The sequence below is a fragment of the Andrena cerasifolii genome, chromosome 10, assembly GCF_050908995.1.
Source record: "Andrena cerasifolii isolate SP2316 chromosome 10, iyAndCera1_principal, whole genome shotgun sequence".
In the NCBI taxonomy this organism is placed as follows: domain Eukaryota; kingdom Metazoa; phylum Arthropoda; class Insecta; order Hymenoptera; family Andrenidae; genus Andrena; species Andrena cerasifolii.
Window position 1 is genome coordinate 3,056,818 of NC_135127.1, and position 24,731 is coordinate 3,081,548.

A 24,731-nucleotide genomic window follows, 5' to 3' on the forward strand; every position below is an offset into this window, starting at 1 on the left:
GTATTAAGGCTTCTTCTATATACGCTGCTGTTCAAGAACGCTTTTAAGAAGTGAAAGTTATCTTTTTAAAACAATTAAAAATACTTATCAAAGCAAGAGCTTTAGAGTTAAGAATAAAAATGAGAATAACAATAAGAACACAACCACGAGAACAAAAAGAGTCAGCTAATAATATCAGTCACATATGTTGAAATAAAGATATTCTGTTCACCGCACAAATTAAAGCTGGAAAACAGGATTTGTCAAATAGAAATGCATACGTATTCTCTCATTATTGCATAATTTTGGGCGTTAACACGTCATTTCAAAAAGCTAGGCGATTAGTCAAACTTAATTATATTTAAACTAATCATAATCAATATTCTGAATACGCAACAACTTTAAAAATTAAATAAATATTGACGGGTAGAAGAAAAATCTCTTACACGTGATAATATGTATAATAAAATATGTACAAATTGCTGACATTTTTCTAAGTAATATATGTGCCTTTTCTACCAAAGTACAAAAGCCTCTTTGGTATTATAAAGAATGAAAATCTTTCTCATCTTTGGCAAGCCTTTTCGTCTATCCAAAGCTAATCTTCATTTTTTCCCCGATGCGCATAAGGCATACAGGATTTTCCTTTCTCGAGGAACAGAAAATTCTACGGGGATCATTCTACGTATAGATATACAAGCACGTGTAGACGCTCGAGGAAGATAGACTCGGTTGCATGGCGTCATGAGCGTAACGATATACGTGCTTTGGAGGTTGAGACTGGTTAGGGACAGGCACCGTATCGCTGATCCGAGCTCGTCTAGCAGTAGCGCTAACCCTGGCAGGCCAGTCACGTCCCCTGCTACTGCTATTCCCTACACCTTCCTTTTGAGACATGGCAAAGTTATGCTCAACCCAGCGGGTCAGCCCAACCGTGGATCCTATTCGACTCAGAAATATAGCACTATGTGGCCTCTTAGACCTAATCAACTATTCATTCCCTCTTGCCGATGAATTGTTGAGAATGAATGTAAGTGGGAACGGAACACCATCAAGTAGGTATAGGTTCTTCCAATACACAATAAATGTGGGTGTAATTCGAGTTATCGAAACTCCACTAAAAATACGAAATTGGTGTATATTAATATAAAATATGGAGTTAATGGAGTAGTGTTATTGGAAGTTTTCAGAATTTAGGTTTGCAATATGAATGGCCTGCAAAGGTATTACTTTTGAGGAACGTTTCAAAGAAGAAGCAGAGATAAATTATTTCGAGTTTGTAGCTAAACAGATGCAATTTTCGTTTAGACACTTCTAGGGACACAACCTTGTTTCATCTTTATAAAAGTATGGACTTCTTACTCGTTGTCAGTTACGACATCTGTATTAGAATATATTTAATTCCAAGTTTCAATATGAGGCAGCGTGTTGCTGTCAAGCAATAAACAATACGTATAACTACTTTGGAATAAAGTTCGATGCAGAGTTTAATAATACAAGGAGCCACCTAAAAATATACGCTTGAAGATCCTAGTTTAGTTTGAACTTGCAAAAAATTCATGGAAACGAAAGTTGTTCAGTTTGAAGAGGAAATATGATAATGAAAGCTGTATTTATCTCTAGAGTCTAGATGAATGTTCCCAATTTCTCAGCATTTTTTTAAACGGAACAATAAGCTTCCTCGATACCGACGTTAAAGAAAAAGTGAAAGAAAACTCAATAATGCACATTTCTTACTATTTCTTATACACATGATAAATTATTTAGTATGAAGGATTACTTGGTAAACATAATAACTTTATTTCTTCTTTATATATGATTATTTCTCAGACGCTTATTACCCATACACATCATTATATATTTGTTTTTTAAGTTTCTTCTAATACATACAAATCCATTATCCCTGCTGTTCTTAACTTCTTTACTTGACTCAAACTGATTTTTATTCGCTCGCAGGTATGTAACATTATTTACTTTCATGTTCACAGTATCTCCTACATATTTTGTATTTTTGCATTTATAAAAAAATGAAAACTCCCACAGAGAATTAAGGCATTAAAAATTAGTTAATAATTCTGCAAAGTTACTGTAAACCGGAGAGCTTTCGTTGTTAACAGATTTCCGCAAGGTCAAGTTAAACGGTGCATACTTTTAAGTACTGAACACCACTGTTTTACAAAAATAAAATTAGAATTCACCCTTCGAGTAGCCCTCGAAATTTCAGGCTAATTAAAATAACCCCGTAGACTGGGGGGAGGTGTACAGTGTCTCAAGTGTCACAGGGGTTTCTTCGGGGAATTGAAAAGAAAGCTATTATAGCTTGACCGATCCTTTTACGAGGCGTTAAACGCTTCACCTCGTTAAAAGCTAGCAGCTCGTGTCGGCATTGGCATTAAGTAATGCGATATGGTTCGTCGACGAAGAAGATGGAGGAGGCCAAGACGAAAAAGAAGGAAATGGGGCAGAAACGGCTGAGGGAAAAAAATCGAGGGGCAGGTGGAAGTTTCCGTAATTAATACGTTAAACTTTTTTACAACTACACCGGAACTCACGCCTCCGCTCTCCCGCTGAATGTCAATGATCAGAATCGCTTTTTGATATAACTCCCCAGCCGCGGCACGGAGACGTGATCTGGAGACTGTTCGTAGTTGAATGCAAAGGATTCAGCCGCAGCCTTCCCGCTGATGTATTCTCATTCCATGATTCCGGGCTCGTGCGCTCCTGCTGAAACCTCTTAAGAGGGAGAAATGTAATTCTTTCGGCTATTAGCGATGGCTCATTATCCTCGTAATTAGTAGTTTGTGTAATGAATTTAAGTGTTTCCACTTCGGGATTAGCATGCTAACTAACTCCTCTCATTTTCTCAAACTCCACTTCTAATTCGAGTTCAACCGCCCTATCTCTTTCCCTCCTCCATGGGCACCGACTGAATCGCAGGTGGCAAACTCTGTGAATCGTGCCGGATGTAAAGTAGACGTTCGCATTTACCTCGCTGACGAACGTTACCATATCTCTGGCTCGCCTTGTCTCCACGTCTCGATGTCATCGAAGAGTTGTATAGCTAGGTCGGTTCTAACCCAAATTTGAGTTTTGAGGGAGGGGGTAATCTAAATTTGGATTTGACAATTTTCGAAATTATCTATCAAACGTCTATCGTACCACTTTGAACGTGTATCGAACATCTATCGTACCACTCTGAACATGTATTGAACATCTATCGCACCACTCTGAACGTGTATTGAACATCTATCGTACCACTCTGAACGTGTATTGAACAGATAGATGTGCAATACATGTTCAGAGTGGTACGATACATGTTCAATACACGTTCAGAGTGGTGCGATAGACGTTCAATACACGTTCAGAGTGGTGCGATAGACGTTCGATACACGTTCACAGTGGTACGGTAGACGTTCGATACATGTTCAGAGGGGTACGATAGACGTTCGATACACGTTCGGAGTGGTACGATAGATGTTCCATACACGTTCAAAGTGGTACGATAGACGTTTGATAGATAATTTCGAAAATTTTCAAATCCGAATTTGGATTTCCCCCTCCCTCAAAACTCAAATTTGGGTTAGAACCGGCCTAGCTATACTACTTCGAAGAATAATATAAGCCAGCTGGTATATAGCAATTCGGTTACGATGATTTCAATTGTTTCCAATTTCATACACATACACGATTCCTATAAATTATAATTGACATTTATAAATTTGCACAAAATTCCGTAGTTATTAAAGTAAAATCTGAGAAGCACGTGTTTATTCAATGAATTATGCTTAACTCACTTCTAGTAAAACAGGCGTTTGTAAAACGTCGCCCGAGAAAAAATTGACGTTTAAATTCATGTTTTATTAAAACTAGCAGCAACTCGAACAGTACTGTGCTTCCTATATCCTCAAGCTGCCCGATGTTTGCAGATTCCTTCGAAACACGACTACGTTAGTCTCGATGAACGGGAACACAGTTGATCATAGATAATTCGCGGTGCAGCCATATTAAGGCTATTAGGTATTTAGTCACCAGATTGATGTGACATTTACCGCAGCGAGGTACATCCTCAATCGCGAAGCAATTTCCTCTCGTGGAAAGTAGGAAGTCCAAAACGATCGCGGTATTTGAGCGGACTGTACACAATGTTCTGGTCATATTCCGATATATTGGTCATATTGATGTTTGCAGGGAAGAAAGACACTCCGTGGGTGGGTGAGCGATAGGTGCAAACAAGAAACGAGGATCCCCTTGCCCGATTCCTCTGCCCATGTACCATGGTAAAGACCAGGCAGGGCTGCGCCAGACCGAACTAGACCCAAGGGTAGGAAGTGTGTGTAGGGAAAGGTAGCACTGTGTCGGGGTGAAGCATACACAGTAGCTAGTCGATGTGATTGGCCTTGTGCCAGAGGCCCCTAACGACGCTTTCGAAAGGAGGAGAATCCTACTTCGTCCTCTCGAACGACGAGCCTCCAAAGATACCCCGGGACCAGTGGCGGTGACGCAATGTTGCCGCAATCACATTTTGGCACGCCTCTGCTCAACCTATACCTCCCTGTAGACACTTTCGACATCTCGCACTGTGTCGAATTCGACCTGTATCGACCGAATCGAAACAACTGCCGGCTGGTTTCGCTCGAGCAAACCAACTGAGCGCCGTTAAGCTCACGGCTGAACGCTATCGGAGTCGACTACTTGCTTAAACTCACGGCTGACCAGTGCCAGGTGTCGACTACTTGCTTACGCTCGCGGCTGATCGACACGGGGCGGCGACTACTTCTTCCATTTTCAACTTCCTTATGAAACGGATGAGAGTACGGAATTACACATGTACTTCCTCGCGATTCCGTACTTTACGAAGTATTGTGGTAGGTGGCCCATTTTTCCATGACCACTGTGAAAATGTGAGGTAAATTTAAGCTACCTAGATTTCTTCTAATTTTTCTGCAACGGAAAATTATTCCATCCTAAAATTCATGAAGATTAATAACGAGGCATTTACTTTCTAAGTTTTTTTTTTAAGAATAGATTAATAAAAATCCATATCGGGAAAAACTTATAGTCTTTTGGAGGAATCAATCGCGCTGCAAACATAATTTTAAAATAGTGTTCATTCATTAGCCTTACGCGTTCATTTATTGGTGCGTTTACCCTAGTGGGTTAGAGAGAATCGTTATAGGGTCTGATAGATTATAAGCGAGTAAATTACAGCGAAAAGGGTTAAGAATTTCGGGAGATTTAAATCACAGAGTAAATGTTAAGAAGCACATATAATTATATTAAAACTACTTTGATAACTTCGTTACAAAAATATAATTTACAGATATTCAACCCCTCTGCCTAACATCCCCGCAATAATTCAACGAAGCGTATCTTATTGAATCTTTCAACGCATTGTATGCTAAACCCATTTTGTAAAAATTTGCCCCGGGTTCAGGTCAGTGTTTACCCCGTCCTTTACCATTAATACCATAAAATCTAATTCCCAAATAGCGTTCAAAGGTATGTAGATATATGTATAACACGGAATGCAATACGTTAATCCAAGTAACTAACATAAGCTTTGTAAAATGAAACGAGCTCGTACATTTTTATATCCAAGTCTCCATGGTAACGTCACGACAAAAGGCTGACAATTTCTGTAGATATTTGTGCGACACGAGCCTCTGATATTCGTTTAAATGCTAAGATGAATAAAATGACGTAAAATAAAGGGATACCAGCGGGGTGATTCGGTAGATGCGGCGCGAATTTCAGTGGCTGTGGATGGAGAGTGTTTGTATCTAATTTAAATTCCCGACATAAAAAGCTTATACAACGCGAAGAGTGGTCGGAATAGCGTGGATCGTGGCCAAGCCACGTGCGGCTGCGAGATTCATTCCGCTTTACATGGCCAGTCCGTACTCATCCACTCCTCCGCGTCCCCCGGAATTCCCTCTTCAACCTGCTGCTCGCATTCAACCCCCCGCCCCTCTGTCTCCCGCTTGCACTTTCTTCGGCCGTCTGGACCTCATTTCCACGCAACCTATCCCACATTTCTAGCCAAATTTTGACAGGCACCATAATGCCTAGCAAAGCTTTTTCTGGGAAGAAGAATGGCCTTAGGGAGGCCACAGAAAAGACACCATGCCTACAAAGTTAGCCGCAGGTACAGAGATATCTGAAATGCGTTACATATAAGATTCAAATATATTCAAAATTTGTAATTGGAATAAGACCAGGTGATAGAAATCATGTGACGACTTTATTGGAATTGAACAAAAATTGAATTTAAAAGAAAACCTTCGTTCTCTGTAATGTATCAATGCATTAGCGTTTCATGTAGCAACATGAATGGAATTTACTAAAGGATTGAAGGGATTCTACCTTACAAAAGCACTAATTGTCCTCCTTCAAACACTCGAGTTCTCCACTGAACTGTATCTTCCATGTAAAACGATTATTCCAGCCTTTCAAGTAAGGCATATGCATTCTAGAGGGTTGTAGAGATCGTTACAATAAAGTTTAATGCCAGGATGGTAAATTTAGCCGCACAAAGTGACACGAAAGCGTTACATTAATACTGCGCTATGTACCTCCGAACCTTTGATCGTCAAGAATTATACAGCTCCGCTAGAATTTACATGAGATAGTTTATTACTTCAAAGGCAGAAGCCACAATATGCTCCTGACTGTCAGTTGGCGAAAGACTGAAGCAGGTTCTACTGGCTTGATACAGAGATAGAATTGGAAATCTACTTTCACCTGGTAATAACGTAACTTGCCTCCAAGGCTACTCAGAAAGAGCATGTTCACAGGTTATTGGCCTGAACCTTTTTGACCATGTCCCTCCCTCGCTTCTAGGACATCAGGCACCGACATAGCTTCAAGTACCACCTTGCCCTGCCACTCAGCGAATTATATCAAAAGAAACCTTTTTCCCCCCCTTGTCCCTGTTCATCGATTTTAAAAGCCACGCCACCGAGAGTGTTTGCAACTTTCACTAAATAATCTTACCTCTATACCTGTTACAATATACAATTATTTAGTTCGCAGAGAACAATACTCAAAAGTATAATACACTGAAACCTTGAAACAAATAAAACTATTTTACAAATCTTAAAAGCGAATAAACTCGTTTAAACAAACATCCTGCATTTCAGAATCACCTTCGTAAACTACAAAATGCGACACGATTTGAATGTACATTTTAATTTTCACGTGCGCAAATGTATTACGATATATTATAAATTCAATTGTAACAGCAGCTTATAGAGGAAACGTTTAATTAAATTCGTAAAGTAACATTATTTTAGTGTATCTTTCGCAATTATTCACCGCAAAAGCGGCTTTCAGGAGGAGGAAATTTCGTCGATTATCGTTGGCGAAAGCGCTCGCTATCCTGTCTGGCACAATTATCGAATGAATCCTTTCTATTCTTTTTCTCCGCGAAGATATTGAAAAATAAAAAAGGCAGAGGGAAAAAAGGCCGACGAAGGGTAAGATCGTTAATACCAGCAACGTTTTATTAATCGTGGGAGGGGTACCATTGTTACTGGGACAGGATGCCGAGACTTGGTGATTAATAATGACAAAATTTAGTATTGATCTGACCGTAAGTACCACTTCGGGCAAAGAGGTGGAATCACGGAAGATGCAAAATTATTGTGTATCTTGATAAAGTCGATGAAGGAAGTGTTGAGAATACTAATGAAAGCCAGCTGTCATAACCATAGAACAAAGGGGATTAACCAGCAAACAAAGGGAATTAATTATTTGCTGGAATTAAGCACGATTACTAGCAGCAACATCTGTTACATACTCCTCCCAATATATTTTGTACTCAAAGGAATTCTGGTTGTATGTACTGACTAATATTAAAGCACATACAAAGTGAACAATTTATTGTTAATTTATTTTGCAATTCTTATAAAATATTTAATTCTCTGTACTGACATTCATATTTTAAATTATAGGGATTTATTATTTAATAGTTGTGAATTACAACAGTTCTACGAAACAGCTAAATAGATCGCTTTCCTTTGTGATTCGTTACTTTCTATCGCATAATTAAATTCATAGGATTTTATTAGACTCGAATACCAGAAATGTAATATTTGCAGCCATTTTGTAGAATTAAAAATGAAGCAAGGTTTCTTCAGAATGTGAGCATGGTGTTTACTGAAACAACAACCTTTTTAACATGCGCATCCTATTACGCGTCAGTGAACTATCACGTATGAATGCATTTACCAGCTCATGCTTGTGATACCGATCGCTCGAAACGCTTTTCGAATGACGAAAATGATGCATATGTATTCACAGTACCAGTCCTCTTGACCGCCTACGTATCCAGCATCTATCGATTCCCGGGTGAATTGCATTTCCGGTGATTCCCGAAGCACGCACGCATCCATCTGACGCATTTATGCCGGCAGTAAAACCGAATGATGTGTATCAAATATTAATACCATAGCATCGGAGTCTACGCGGAAAGCTACGTCAGATTTCCTATCAGACCGCGTCTATCGATTATTCTGTATCAAATGACACATATCCGCCAAGTATACTTCGCTTCTCTATCTTGCCACTCGTCTAAAGTAGTGCTCAACTCCGATATCAAGTTATACAGATAAATATGAAACATTTAAATAACAAAAGTAGGGTAAATCGGGGAGTGGTGGACCCTATTTGTGAGATAGACCACCTAAATAACTTTTGAATTACCCGTCAGAATCCACGAACATTACCATACTTCAGTTCTATATGTTGTACTTCCCGCCAGAAGTTTATCTAATTGCGTTGCATTTACATAAAATGTAAGTATTTGATCCTTTTATTTAAATCGGATGAGAAAATTTCGTGCTTACAACTTCGTCTTTGCGATATGTGAAAACGGATACATGCTTTTGAATTTGAACTGTTTTTTTAATGATTTCTAACATAAAAATGGTTGTACCTATACTGTGTTATGTAAATATCTACAGGCTGGTTAATCTGAACCTTAAAAATGTGATACTTGAACGTGATGAGAAGGGTTTAGTTGGACCACTATATACAAGGTTTCCCAAAATTGCGGGACACTCTGTAACATGCAGTATCCTGATGCAAAAAGACATCGAAACGTCCTTTACCGTTTTGCGATCCGAAGCTTCATTCTCGAGATATTAACAGTTGAATATTAGCAGTGGAACTTTCAGGCCGCGCAGTTTAAAGCCGAAGCAGCTGTGCGCGCAGCAGCGTACGGAAGCATGCACCGGCAGTAGGCACGCGTCGATACAGACCCACGCACACAGTCGAATCGACCGCGCTGGTTCAAACCGTGAAAATGGGTTAACGCGGTCGGCTCTTCTATGCGTGTCGGTCTGCATCGACGCGTGCCTCCTGCGTGTGCGTGCTTCTGTACGCTGTCGCGCGCACAGCTGCTTCGGCTTTAAACTGCGCGGCCTGGGAGTTCCACTGCTAATATTCAACTGTTAATATCTCGAGGACGAAGCCTCGGATCCCAAAACGGCAAAGGACTTTTCGATGTCTTTTTGCATCGCGATACATGTTCCGTACTGTCCCGCAAATTTGAGACACCTAGTATTGTGATATTTTCGGTAAGCCAACAAAATATAGACGAAAGAATACCACTTTGAGAGATAACTGAAAAACAATTAAGAAATGTAGTAGATGCTGCAGAAAATAAGGCTATGGGTTTGAACAAAGCTGCAAAAGTTTTCGGGTTTTCTAAACGAACATTAATTAGAAGAAAACAATCCGAGAAAACGAATAAAACAAATGATTGAATAAAATGTATTGATTGTGAACGCTGGCTATATGAAGGTGTATCAAGTACGAATTTTTTGCAGCTATTGCGGCAAAAAGGCTAAAATTACAAAAAAAAAGATAAATTGTTATCGCAATGAATATAAACGTATATTTTCGTAAAAAAAGAATGCGCATATTTTTTTTCATAGAGATCCATTTACCCCGCATACTGTGGTTCAACTAACCCACAGAGTATGGGGTAGTTGGACCATTGTTATAATTTTTTAAATGCTTATCTTTTAAGAGTATTATAATTTCTGTGTTATTGAACATTATTACTGTCAGCCTATTTAATATACTACATCATACGCACACCCCTCTGCTTTTCAGTCAATTAATTATAGACGAAATTCTACCTTTAAAAAAAGTGGTGCATCACTCCCCGATTTACCGAGAGTATAAAATATCAGAAACGCGTGTCATAGCTGAAGCGAACAGTTTTCCACAGAATCACCAGCAGGTGGAGACATCGTCATTGTTACTAAATTGAAGGAAAAATATAGAAATGCTTGTGATCACTTCCACCTTGACCTTGACCACGCTCTCTTCGATAGATAAAATTACCGAATATAGAGGAATCAAGGAATTCGCAGAACACAGTGCGATCTTTACAGTTTTGTTAGCTTAGCCTAAGTCCTCTTAATTTCTTCAATAAAACAACAATCTTTTAAGCGGTCACGAATTCCGCATACCTAGTCGTACCTAACCAACCGTCAATTATCCCTGTATAAATTCTAAAAGCCGATTGCCTCGATAAACGGTTGCGAAACGCAAAGTCTATTATTTGCCAAAGCTAATAGTCAGCTCGAAAGTCCTTAAGCGTTCATTTCTTGAAAAATTCGGTATAAGCGACACGCGCCGCGGAGAACTCTTGCGTCAATCAAAGCTGTGATTCCCCGCGCGAATTATCTGAGCAGTTGAAAGCACGCTGGAGTATGAGGAGCGAATGGAATATAAAAAGGGCTGTCAGGATCTAATGTCCCCATTATTCTTCGGGAAACCGTCAGCGGCGAAGAAAGGATGAACGGTTAAACGCGAGATTACAAGGATTGGTTACAAATTCGGTGCCGGTGAACGGCAGCGTTGACGGCGAGATCCGCGCGGGCTTTGGAAATTCCCAGGGTGGTTGGTAGCGGCAGGGTTACCTCGATAAATCACAGGATGCGCCGACAAAAGGGCCCGACGAAAGGCCCGTCGCCATAAACGTATAAAGTAATTACGCGTTGCATCCGCGGTATAGCGGCGTTGGCAAGCCATTCACTGGGATACGCCTATGCCCTACCTATACGGTGGCCAAAGCCAGCTCCTACAGCACGAAATAGCAGGATAGGTAAGCTATGCGTGATTTTCGCCCGCGCCCGAAACCGAAGCTTTCACTGCGCACCCACCGCGACGAGGATTATATTTCGGGGCGTGCATTATCGGGACATACTCGATAGAGCACCTGTACGAGAGGCGGCCCGACTCACTGTGCACTGGCAGCTTGCACTGTGGATTTCATCGAGTTAAACCCTCTTTCGTCCCGTGCCCTCTTTCAGCCCTCGCAATTCCATTCGTATTCATGCAAGCCCGATTCAAATGCGTATTACGTCTGTCAGAAGCGAGGGCTCGTGATCGTTCTAGGAGAGGCCGCTTTTCAAATGAAAGAAGACGCCTCCAGTCGTTTCCTTCCGGTCAAAAGGTGCCTGCTAACTTCCGCGCGGCATGGATTTATATAAATTTCCCTGCTCAACCGACTACGCAGGGCTGCCGGAAGCCGAAGGTTTAAAAGATCCACTATAGTCTTTTGTTGGCTCCCTGCTCGGATTCGGAAGTATAAAGGAATTCAGGCGCTAGAGGAACAGCATTTCATTTCATTTAGGCATGCGTTCCTGTGATGTAAAGCATCGATATTCCCATATTTGTATCCAGTCTCTTTTATCGTTACGATCACCCCGTACCTTTGCTGTCGTAACGCTGCTTTTTGTTGAGTACCTAGATTGGGGTCGTCAGATAACATTCACTAAAGTGTTGGAGTTAAGCTTCGGTCAAGGACTTTGAGTAATGGCGGCATCACGGGACCAAACGTGTAAGTACATACGTAATAGGAAATCTGAGAGTAATTTCCAGGATCTTAATAGTGTCTTGCCTTAATATGACGCGTTATTCCATGTAGTAGCAAATGTTTATTTTTTTAACATAACGACATTCTATCTTTTGCCTTAAATTGTGTACTACTGCCCACTTATTTTAGTATGTTCTGTTTTCAAATATGTGGTGGCTCAAGAAGCTTTCCGAATACGTCACCATTGCTCTGCTCGTAAGTGGAGCTGAAGTTTGGTAGCTACTGTTTTCAAATGTTGACATTACACCACTTGAACTCGATTCGGATATGATATAAAAATATATAATGGCCCTTTTTGTGAGCTTATATTTCTGGCACCTAAGGTCTTCTAAATCGTACACCCTTTCCCACTTCTTACTTACGACTGCATACATATAATTAGGGATTAATTTAATACGAAGTTGTAACTTAGACCAATTTAAACACAGTGGTGTATGTCAGTGAAACTCCCATGACCTCCATTTGTGACGTGCAAACAATTTATAGTTCAGTATATCTTGACATAGTGGCATCGTGTTTACTCAATAGAAGCCCCATCATTTCAATCGAAATCTCCTCAGTGATAACGATTAATAATCGGATCAATAATGGCCGGCCAGAAATAAGTTTAAACGCGTCAGTGAATGCACTGTTTCCATCGTATTCCGTTAAATCGAGCGTAGAAATAAGAATACGTACATGCTCGACAGGAATCCAAGTGGGGCCTGCTTGCTCGCAAAACGATGTATTATGTATACGGAATAAATGGAATAGAGAGGAGCTCGAGCTTGGGTCCTTCGGAACCAATAGGGCGAGCTAACGGTCCTGCTATCGAGCATATTGCCATGGTCACGTGTATGCGTCCCCTCTGCCCCATATTCCGCCATCCTGGATAAGTTTTCGGACGGAAGGAGTAGCGATGTGGATAAATTCACGGAGCTTCCGGCGAAACTTCCTCGTGAGAGTGAAAGTGCAGATAGAAGCATGACGAGTAGTAGATGGTCCACGTACAACGCTTAACGCGGAGCAACGATCCGCAAGAATGGTACGCCCTAGAATTTATTCTGGAATCGCCTTTTATCGCGAATCTATCTGTCCAGCATTCTCACGCTTCGCTCCACCGCCTCAGCACAGTGCAAGTTTCGCTTTCTTCGAATGTACGAGTTTGGAACCTAGCAATTCTAATATATATGGCGTTTACTACCAACCAGTCATTACGTAGGAGCACGGTGTCGCGAGTGACTGTTCGAACAGTAGCGAATTTAATTAGCTATTTCCTACGCTAATCATTTTCAGCAACCCCTGTTAGAAGAATATAAAATGTAAAAAAATCTTGGTGATTATTGATATTGGTACGGATGTCAGAATTTATTTGCCACACATTGAAAACTTTGAACACGATTACTTTATTAGTAGGGGTAGGTACATTTATTTACTTAAAAGCATGTTCTATATTGTAAGATACAGTTATTATTGATGCTTTTAAAAACTGAACCGATTTTCTTCTTTGTGATAAATGAGAGTGATTCTTTTTCGTTAATCTTCCTAATACTTGCATTATTATTTCTAATAAAGGATAGAAAAATTGTTGACCAAATAATCATGAAGTTGCGTCGGATATTGTTGCAAAATTATTCGTGCCCATAAAAGAAGCATGAATAAGAGAAATGTATGTTTCTTCAACAGAAACGTTTACTAGTTGTGAGTTGTCTTTTGATGTAGTACAGTGTGCATTTTACTCTGATTATAATGCATACAAAAGGTTACGAAGCTCTTTCTGACATGCGAAAAGACCAGAAGTGGAAAGCCGAGGTTCTAACGAGTCTAGCTCAAATTGTATGTCTGGGCCAGTTTTTTTTTTTAAACGCTCCTCTTTTCGGCGTGACTGGCCACTAATTCTCGAGATAAGTAAGGTTGAAAAAGGTCCGTGACTACAATCAACACTCGGGAGTAAGTAGGACTTAAGGGTTAAAATAGCGTCGCGTATGAAACGCGTAAAGGGAGCGCTTTAGATCGCCCCCACCAACCTCCCATAGTCATCATTATAGTTCATATGAATGTGCAGATTGAATTCAATAATTTGTCATTGTTCATAAATAAACTGTACGTTATACTTCGTGTTCGACCTGGTCAATTATGTGTTACAATACAATTTAAAGAATAATAAAATTTTGCGTCTACACTGTAAAATTATGGAAGCCGTAGAAATATTTTCTGTCACACTCGTAATGTCGACTTTCTCAATTCCTGTTACTAAACATATACAGTACTTATAACTTTCTGAATTTGCTTAGTTTCTCTAAATGGCTGCATACACCGAACTGTGTTTCATCGCGATGTCTTTCGAGGTACTTTAAAACATAAATATTGAATACTGAATATTCAAATAATATTTGATTCGCTATAAAAGAGACAGAAAACGTAAGACAAAAGTATACCTTTTACACGTATGAAGAGTTGACCTCTGCACAGCATAGACGGAGGACTAACGTCACGAAGTAAGAAACTAGGGTAGAAAGTCGTTATCAAGCACACCCTTAACTTCAGGTGACTACCCCGCGCCTTCATTCATTGTGAATATCGGCTGTTGGAAGTTCACTCTCGCGCTTCTCTTTGATTTATTTGATTCCATGGGCGGCTAAGGCGATAGAGAGAACAATGGGGAATATAGAAAGGGGTGCACGGGGATAGAAGCAGGGCAAAAAGAAAGGATAAGGTATCGCAGAGGTCACGGAATTTCTTCAGTTTCTGATTCGTCCCTATTTCCTCGCCTCTTCTCGCCCCCTTTTTTCGTTCCCGCAAAGTTTCCTGCTGTAGGTACCTTAAGACTCCTGCACGGAATCCTTCGCGAAAGTTACCTTGCTTTCCCATTGTTCTGTCTTTCCCGAACTTCTTTCTCCCATCCCGTTCTCCCTTTACCTCGCTCTCTCGCTCCCTCTGTCCCCTGTTCCATTCAACCTTCGCGTACACTTTCGTTTCTTGAGTTACTTGAACCATCTTCCCTCCCTCTCGGTGGCTGTTTGCACTGCAGCAGAAACAGTAGTAGCAGCGGTACCAGCCGACCGCGGCTGCGCGCCCCCGAACTTCGAAACTCTAACGAAATCTTGGGCAAGGTGAATATTTTATGCGTAAATCAAATCCCGGCAAATATACGCGAGAGAGCGGGGATCCGTGGCACGGTGCGGCTAAATTGAATAGAAGCGCTGCTCGAGCACAGCCGTGTGCTTCGCCACTCGACTCTCTCCTCTCGTTTTTCCCTTTTCCCCATGTAATTCTTCCCTACATCCACCTCTCTCTCTCTCTCTCTCCCTCTCTGCCTGCACCCCCCTTCACTCTTCCCTACCTTACCCGCTACTCCCTGCTCTCTCCCCTCACCCACCCCTTCTCCTCCGTCACCATTTTCATTGCATATACACCTATATAGCTTGTTGGCTATATTCCTCGGATGTCTATTGGTTATTGAATTTCTGTCGCGCTGCAACGACATACATGTTATCGAGCTTATTTACATTGTAGAATCTGAAGTCGCGAAGCTGACGTCTCGATCAACTGGAGGTGTCTCGGTGAATCATTTCAAATAATTAAAGGACTTTTGGAGACAACCAAGGAACTAGAGCAGTGTATGTATGCACGTATTAGAGACGTTAGAAGGGTGCGTTCTAATTCAGCAATGTAAGTTAAACAAATGATTATAGTGAAATTAACCCTTCGTTGATACACCTCCTTTCTCGATCAAATTTTACATACCTGGGTGGCTCACACCCAGAACAATTTTTGAACGACTGCCATTCTCATCTAAATAATCCAATCGTTATGAAAAAAATCATGGGTCAGCTTCAAGGTCTCTAGAATATATTCCAATAGTTTTTTGATTGACATTTTATCACAGTTTTTTGTAAAAAAATTCTGGATTACCATATGTCGAGGAAACACGAAAAAAATCTTTAAAAAATTTTAACATCTATAAATTTCAATATTAGAAGCTAAAAATTTACAGAGTTATTGTTCCGATATGATATTTTGAGAAAAAAAATAGTTTGCAAGCCGCTTTGGAAAAAAGGTATTTATTTTGCATATGGAAGGTACAGAACGTCAAAATCAGTTTGTGGGTTCACACCCAGAGTGTCAACGAAAGGTTAATAAATAGGTAGATGAGGGAAAATCTTAATATATATAGCAGAAAGTGTTTGTGTGTTGTCTGTCGCGGAAAAACTTACGAACCGTAAACTCTAAGGTCACGAAATGTGTTCCAGCTCATTATGCCTAACTAATCCAGGTGAATGTGACTATTTTCACAAAAAAAGAAGTACAAATTTTTTTTTATAAAATCAGAAACTAAATTTTCGGCGAAGCCGAGTAGTGGTTAAATAAACTTTTCTTGGTGAGTGTCTAGGGCATAAATACATAGCGGAATGTGGCGCAAGACGGAACATCAATTTTTCACTTAAATAAGAGCTGCGAATGAGTTGCTATTGTGTGACATGGGACCAAGCGGTCCTCACAACAGTTTGTGATCGACACATAGACCCCTGCACACGTTATTTGTTTTATTTACAGAGTTGGACCAACTTACGCTGTCGAAATGTCGATATTGCGTTGCCGTTTCGACCATTTTTTTTAACTTGTATTTAGAAAATTTATCACCGTAAGTATAGCATTGGATTCCACAGTTCTTACACTGTATTTTTATGTTTCACCCGGTTATTTACCTCACGCTGAAGTGTAAATATTAAATGTTTACTAAATTACCAATGTGGAGCAAAACGGAACACCTATGGGGAAGAATGGAAATGTCTTTTAATACGTTTTTATTATTTCTTGCAATGTATTAATTTATTCTTCTGTTTTGAGTTTTATATTTATATTTGGATATCTTCAATCATTTTCATGCTATCTTATAATATTTTTCTTATCTATATAATATATTTCTATGATATCTATAATAATTACATCTGGATCATATATTCTGAGGTTTTTTTTACATAAATTAATACATCTTAAATCATAAAAATAAGATTTTTGTATTTTTAGATAGTTTTAAATGGGTGGTCCGCTTTACCCCACCACTTGAGCTAGGTGAATATTTTAATGCCTCTGGAAAATCTTATTTTCCTTCGTTGCCAAATACTATTCTTAATAAGGTCTACTTAAGACGCCTAGTGAAGTTCCACGTCTTTTTCCCTTCCCATTTTTTATCGCACTTCAAACTTAAGATTTCCTTTTTGCAATTTTGACCCACTTTCTCCAAAACACATACCTATTGCATGAATTTATATAATAGGTACAGGTTAATTTTTCAAGTTCCCATTTACATATATTTTCTGTGTCAATTAAACACTAGGTTTTCTAATCCAGTGCACTAACCAAATCATTTAATCAGGTAGAATACAATTAGTACTGTAGCCTTCGCGGATTGAAATCAAGGAAAATTACTGGACAGACAAGGTTTATTGGAATCAGGTGGGAGTATGTGGTTTGGTTGACGGGACATGAGTACAATTTCAGGAATTAGACGTTGCGTGTCGCTACGTTTACACAATTTACGGGACTCTAATGTGCATGGTCCACTTGATTTTTTTTTAATGAGGCGTCCAGGAGTTACTCTGTACTCTCTCGACCGATAGGCGTCCAGGTATTATCTCCGAATTCTCCTGCCGGAGTCCCTAAGCTACCCGAGAGCCACCGATGGTCGTACCTCGTCCTCTCTCTCAGAACAGCGAAGAAGAAAATGCCTTCGCGGGCCGCTAATTTATACCCGATCGCTGCTATCCGCGGCCGCAGAAATCAACATACGCGAGCCGTTCTGCGTCCGCACGTCTCTGCTCACAGGAGGCCTTTAAACATATTTGGGAAACTTCGCGTTGGTCGGCGTTTCCCGAAACTTCAGTCCTGAATTTTGATAATTTAACTCGGCGGGAGGCGCTACTGAGTAAAATTCACCACAGAGGCGCTAGTTGCGAAAATATGAAGAATGTTTGGGTGTTTGTTACAATTTTTTAAAGAACTTTAATAAAGATTTTAAGATATTTCATAAATTTCGCTTGATTCTTAAAACACTGTACTTTAACATAAAAATTACGAAGTTAAAAAAAAAATATTCTGAAACCGTGTTTTTTTACGTTTCAATTTTGTTCATCAATGTTCATGCTCATGTTCGTTTAAATTTTGTTTATTACAATTACACATACATTTACTTCGTGAATTTGCGACGTACAAAAATTCTTTGAAAATTAAGCGTATGAAATTGTTCGTAAATCAGTTGCTGGAGCATAAGGAGACTTCAGTCGCTACTTTTTATCAAAGGAAAATTCTTGGCAGTTTAGGCATTTTAAGCTTTTCAAATGATGTAGATACCTGTTTATTCTTCCGCGACATAAAATTACAGAACGAAAGCAAATTCGACAGATACGAAGCAACCCTTTTAAAAGTCACATCGAAATAACCAAAAATCAGATCGATGTAGACATGATTGGAAGAGACGTAACACGTGAGTCAACTATTGATTTCTACTTACAAGTGCGAAACTCTGTATAAGAACCACTCTATATAAGTACAATACTTCGTTACATGGGGAAAAGCTGAGTTATTATTACTCAGACAACTCTAATTATTCGGTGAAAAACCCCTGGAAAAATAATAAAATATTCCGTGAGATGGCATTCAGTTTGTCGCTGGTTACGGTAAGCGCTTTTATTTCTTTGTTTGCGACAACTGGCTCCTCCGGTTTTACAGGGCGTCCAGTACCTATACATTTACAGAAGCATGACGCGACGAAAAAGAGGGATATTATTTTTTCCTGTCGCTTGGGAAAAATGCCAGCGTCCTCTCTCGCCCAAATACGATCCTGACCCAAAAAGGTACGCATTAAATAAATAAATTATTCCAGCTCCCCTCCGTTGGCTCTCATCCGAATTGTTCGGGCTCTCGTGATTCTAACATTTAACTCTCGCGGCTACCACGCATGCCTCGCCCGAAAGAAACTTCCATGTAGACGCGAAAGATAATTCCAACATTTTATTATCTCTATGAGCACGGCGCAGTGAATTTCCCATCGTCCATTTATTCAGACAGAATCCATATTCCCGGTGAGATACGGTATTCCAATATTACCGTAATCCCCGATTCTTTTACTGCAAACAAATTTTCAAATCCGATTACGCGAGGCAATAATCCGGAGAGATAAAAAGTTTCGTCCCCTTTCAGAAACAATTTTCCTAAATGTTGCTTGCGCGACAGTATCGTTCGATAAAAGTTTTTAATACTCCGCTTAACCATCCTCGACGGGAGGACGAATTATTCCTCGCCCTGAAACTGTGTAAACGTATAGTGGAGATAATGCGAGCCGGTTACCAAGCCACCGAACTAGAGCAGCGCCCCGTTTCACGCGAGCCTCCCGTAAGTGTCGCAGCGACGAATTTTCGGCTACGGCATTGAAACGGCGACGCGTTCGAAGCTGAAAAAAAAAACAGCCGCATGAAAATCAGATCCAGGGAGAACGGGCGCGACCCCGTGGAAACCGCGGTTGCGCTAAAATATCACAATGGCGGGGCAGGTGCATTTACTGGGTTTCAGCAGGGGCTTTGACGGCAGTCACCAGATAGCTCTTCCATCCGGTAATTAGCCGGAGAGCCCGAGAAGTTATCACCTGGCGCGATCATGATCGTGTGCACGCGTGTCTCGTCTATTCGAGCTCTCCATTCCGAGTGCGCGCTGGGAGCCACTGTTACCCGAGCGTCGTGCTTCTCCGTCCTTAATTAATTAACACTGTGCCGAATAATAATTATCGAAATGAAAGATGATATCGGCGGGCTTATTTATCGGTACGCCCTCGTATCGTAGTTACGTACGATATCGGGCGCGCGCGCGCGCCCCCTCTGTTTCTGCGCCGAGCTTCAATAGCTCGTACGTAAGCGCGGTCCACCCCGTCGCATCGATAACTGTATCTAAACGCGGCACCCCTAATTGGTTCATAAATTAATTTACTCCGCCGTCACATATTTAAGCGTTTTAATCGCGCGCGCCTCCTACGCCGCTGTGTTTGAGCTTCCGTGGTGGATTCATTGCCGCGGGACCGGTGACCCCCCTCGAGAGAGCCATCGTAATTCCCCAAGACGTTCATAGATTTTTATCCACGTTTGCACGCTCCTACTTTCGTCGTAATGTCGTCTCCCTTGACGCGTTTTCCCTCGATCTGGCTGCCCCGCGTGATCCTTGTATTATTCAGATTCGCTCTCGCTGACGGGAGCGAGACGCTTCCTCGGGAAACATTCAACGCTGGAGTGAAGTTATTCCGTTGGCGAAGTATATTCTATGATGAAAAGGATATGGGAGGGTCGTGTCTTGCTGCGTCATGACTCCAGTCGAATTTATCTGCTGAAGGCGTTGGAAATAACTAATACACAGGGACGCGTTAACCGCGAGGCGTATTAAGCCCAGCTGAGTCCTCACTCTCTATGGTAGTCCAGGGAAATTAGGATACGTCTGCGGAATAATTCCCGGCAAGACAACTTTTGTATGGGCCTTTATTTCGTCGTTTTACACACTATGTCTGATAGATGTGACAGCCGCTAAAATTTTTACAGATGGGCAAAGATAAAAAAAAAAGAGTTTTTGATGAATATCTCGTTACCTATCAGTTTTGCGCCAAAAATAGTTATTGGACAGGTTGTAGCTTAGTAAATTCTCTACAAAAAAGGTTCTATGGGTTTTTTTCGTAGAAGTAACCCCTTTCGTGTATGACGGCTTATAAAGTTTCAACCCCCATTTGATTGTCAAAAGTATGAGGGTTGAAACTTTGTAAGCCGCCATACATGAATATGGTTACTTCTACGAAAAAAAACCATACAACCTTTTTTGTAGAGAATTTACCAAGCTACGAACTGTCTAATAACTATTTTTGTCGCAAAACTGATAAATAAGGAGATATTCGTCAGAATCTATTTTTTTTACCTTCGTTCATCTGTAAAATTTTTAGCGGCGGTCACATCGATGGGGACTCTTGACATATTATTTAAAAACGCCAAGATAAAGGCCCGTACAATAATTTAGCTTGTTGGGAATTATTCCGCAGACATTTCCTAATTTCACTGGGCTATCTAGCCACATTTTAAAACCTTCTCACAAACAGCGATAAAAAACCGCTTAGTTACACATGCCAAATTAAATACTTCTTTTTAAATATTAAATTCATAACATAAAAACTAGAGAAAAATAAAATTCATGTACCTGAGCGTACCACCAACGAGGCAAACATGTATAGAGGTAAGAGCTATTTTGTTCCCTACATCTACATATTTCGCACAACCGTTGAAATAGACTTGTTCCTTTGAGGCCTCGTAACGATATTGCGCCTAGGGCCTCCAAAAGTACAAAAGGCGGTCCTACTAATGAAAGTCCGATAACTGTCATTAACTGGTGTAGGCAGAGTCGGGGGAAAGGTGGATTTATGTTTGGACCGAGCATTTAATAAAATTGCTTCATTCCGGATTCACTGGGCCAACAGGAAGCGCAAATCAGTGGTGACTGAGGGCCTTTTGTCACGAGGAAATACAAGTGGAAAGTGGAAGTCACGTCTTTTGGCATTCGAGGTTCCCCGATATTAAAGCAACGCGGTGGATTCCGACGATTGGTGGCGCGTAACGATCTGCTTGGTGCCTGGACTACCGATAATTATGTGCCAATTAAATTTAACGACTATCCATTATTCCGGTCTGCGAACGCGCGTACAGGCTTCCGCGGCGCTATCTTCCTCTTCCTACTGATTCGACACCCTTTACACCACATGACGCTGACGACCCTTCCTCCACCCTCTGCGCCCACCATGCCGGCGCCCGTTACCATATGATCGAATGGGAGCATTGGCAACAACTAGCCAGGTCGAAATCCAATTACCTTTTAATATTGTCCGAATGGGCCTGGAATCGAATTGCTTCTGTGAAACTCGGCTCGGGCTAGCTGAGAAACTGCGAACGGCTCATGCCAGCAAATAAATGGTTCCTATGGACTGTCTATATTTTCTTCCTCGCATACGTCGCAGTAAGGACGTTCTTGAACAGCATGGCGCCCTCCTTTTACTGCCCTCTTCCCTCACGTTTCCCTCCTAGCAGATTCAATAGAGTAAAATGTTCGACATTTCCAAGGGAATTGGAACGAAGGTCGGGGACTGCTGTTTTGCACGATTAAACTTAAGTAGACGTAAGTGATACGGAGCAAACTGTACGGAGATTTACGAGGCCCTTGTAAAAGCATGTCGCGTTTCGGTCTTATCGGGGTGATTGCACGTCATATTTATCCATTTTTATTTTTTTTTTCTGTGGGAATATTTAATTTCAATTTTTATTGCTAATTGCGTGTACTTTTATTCTCGTTCGAAGCATACGCGTTGCCACTTTTTAATTGCTTTTGGGGTAAGTAAATATTTAGTAGTACTTACTAGAAGTATTACTTTTTGACACGTCGGGTACCTGAGACCATATATACCTATAGACACGGCCTGCTCTATATGAAGCCACGAGTCATAGTGAAGCAAAGATAGCGGGCAAAAGTGACGTCACTTGTGGGCAAAAGATAATTCAAAATGGTGGATAGTACCTCATACCATATATACAAGTGAAGTTATATCCTTTTCTGTGAATAATTTTTGAATAATTATCAATAAAGGTGCAAATATGTTGTATAAAGAATTGCAAAGACAATGATTAAATCGCATTTTCGGAAATATTTATACATCGCTGTAACTTCCATCATTACTTTGCCCACATGTGACGTCACGTAGATGATTTAATCTTTGCGTCAAGGCAGTTATCTGAAGCCGTGTCTATAAGTATATATGGTCTAAGTCGGGTACCCTGCTACCCGGAATAACTTCAAGCCATTGAATGTAGTATTGTTCGATCATTTTCTGCTAACATCAGACTATACCACAGACAATCACAGACAATACTATATTCAATTGCTTGAAGTTATCCCGGGTAATGTTCGGGTACCCGGGTACCCGACGGGTCAACAAGTAACAGCTCTAGTACTTGCACACCCTTTTATCGCATTTTACACGTGCACGTCCTCATACTGTACAGAGTTAAACGAAGTTTGCTCGATTAAAAGGTCCTTTCTGCTACTGGCACGTGTCGTGTAACCGTTTTACTCGTAAAGTCGAAAAAGGGCAACGTTTTCCGTTTTTCTGGCTGACTCTCATTAAGAATTCAGGCATTTCAACCACAGGTTTTCCCCTTGTCCCATCGCAAACTGCGATCGTTTTCCGTGCCCATTAAAAGCGTGGCAACGGCCTATCGTTACCCCCAAACTTAATTACTGAGACCAATTTGAAAAAAAACACACGCACCCGGTATCGATGTTTACTATGCAAATTGACACGAACAAATTGTGCACGTTTCCCCATGTAGTATTGATTTTGTTCAATAGCGAGTGCCACTGCCAGTTATATAGTGGGGAGCACTATTTTGCTGGTTTACAATTAGAAAAAGGTTCCCGTTGCGACACGTGCCTTCTGTAAATTTCCGAAATAACGCCCAGGAACTGAAAGCAGTGGGATTTAGGTATGAAACCTACATGCCCGAAGAAACAAACGATAGTTTCGGCCACCCTCTAATCAAATACCCTCCATTTCTAAGTGGCGTGTTACTGATCGGGAGATGGTATTCCGAAAGGGAGACCTTTACGTGCACTGCATAAAGATCGTTGGGCTTCGTATCTATTCTTCAAATATATTTAAATTTCACAACGAAGCGAAACGTGCCTTTTCTTCGGTTCCTGTCAATTTTCCGCAGATTCGTATGCGGCAGTTACCACGAATTCTTTATGCTATATATATATAGGAAACGACAGCGTGTTGATTGGAACGCTCTTCCCTCTTAAACGAGGCAACCTTTTTTTATAAGAACACCGTGACATTCACTATCACTCGCAATATTTTATCAAACTGAAATTATAATTCTGTCGGAAAAATGGGATGCTACGGCGACGTTTATTTAGAAAATATTTTACTTACTCCAAATATCTGATAATTCCTAAATTATATGAAATCAATTATTCCTCTGTACCTACAGTTGATACCTTTTCACTTTTTGCATTCCAGTTTCTGGTCATAGCTACTAAACGTTTGAAGGTGTGCGAGTACTCTTAAAAACACTCGCACAATTATGCCACTTTTGTTCCATCTCGACGAATCGCAGCAACTTCCTCACGATCCTTTATCGTCGGCCCTATAATCTCCAGGCTTCTCCCTGCACCTAGTACAAATTAATACCAAAACGGCTAGCAACAGATGTTGACAGTGGTCAACAGTTAACATGTCTCTCTCAGTTTTCCTTTGGTACGAGGAATCTTTGTCATGCGACACTCGCCCGGCTCTTTACTCTGTACACGTAAAGACAGCATGCTTTCTGAAAGACAAACTTTCCAATAAAAACCTTACCGTCTGTTTGGTACGCGTTAATAGTGTCGGAATTCTTTCCATCGCCGGGTAAGACACCTCGTGGCGGGAGGCAGGCTTGAGATTGTAACTTCTAACATCAAGTTTCGGGAATCGAGTTGTGGGAGAAACGGGGGACGGCACAGGTTGTCGGGGTTGCGGGTACAAGGGAGAGTCGATAGGGTGAGCACCAACACAGAGTGACCACTAAACACCTAACAACCAACAATAGCAGCCAACATCGAACATCGATAAACCAACGAAACTAAACCAACCACAAGTCACATTGTAACGGAAGTCAGCGAACAGTGAAGACATAATGTATGTGTACAGAATATAGAATGTATACACAATGTTGAATAACTTGTAAATACGTACGTGTGTGCGAAGAATGCCACTGCTTCCAGGGTGAAATTTATGCCGCCAATCGTGAGATTGTACGCAATAAGA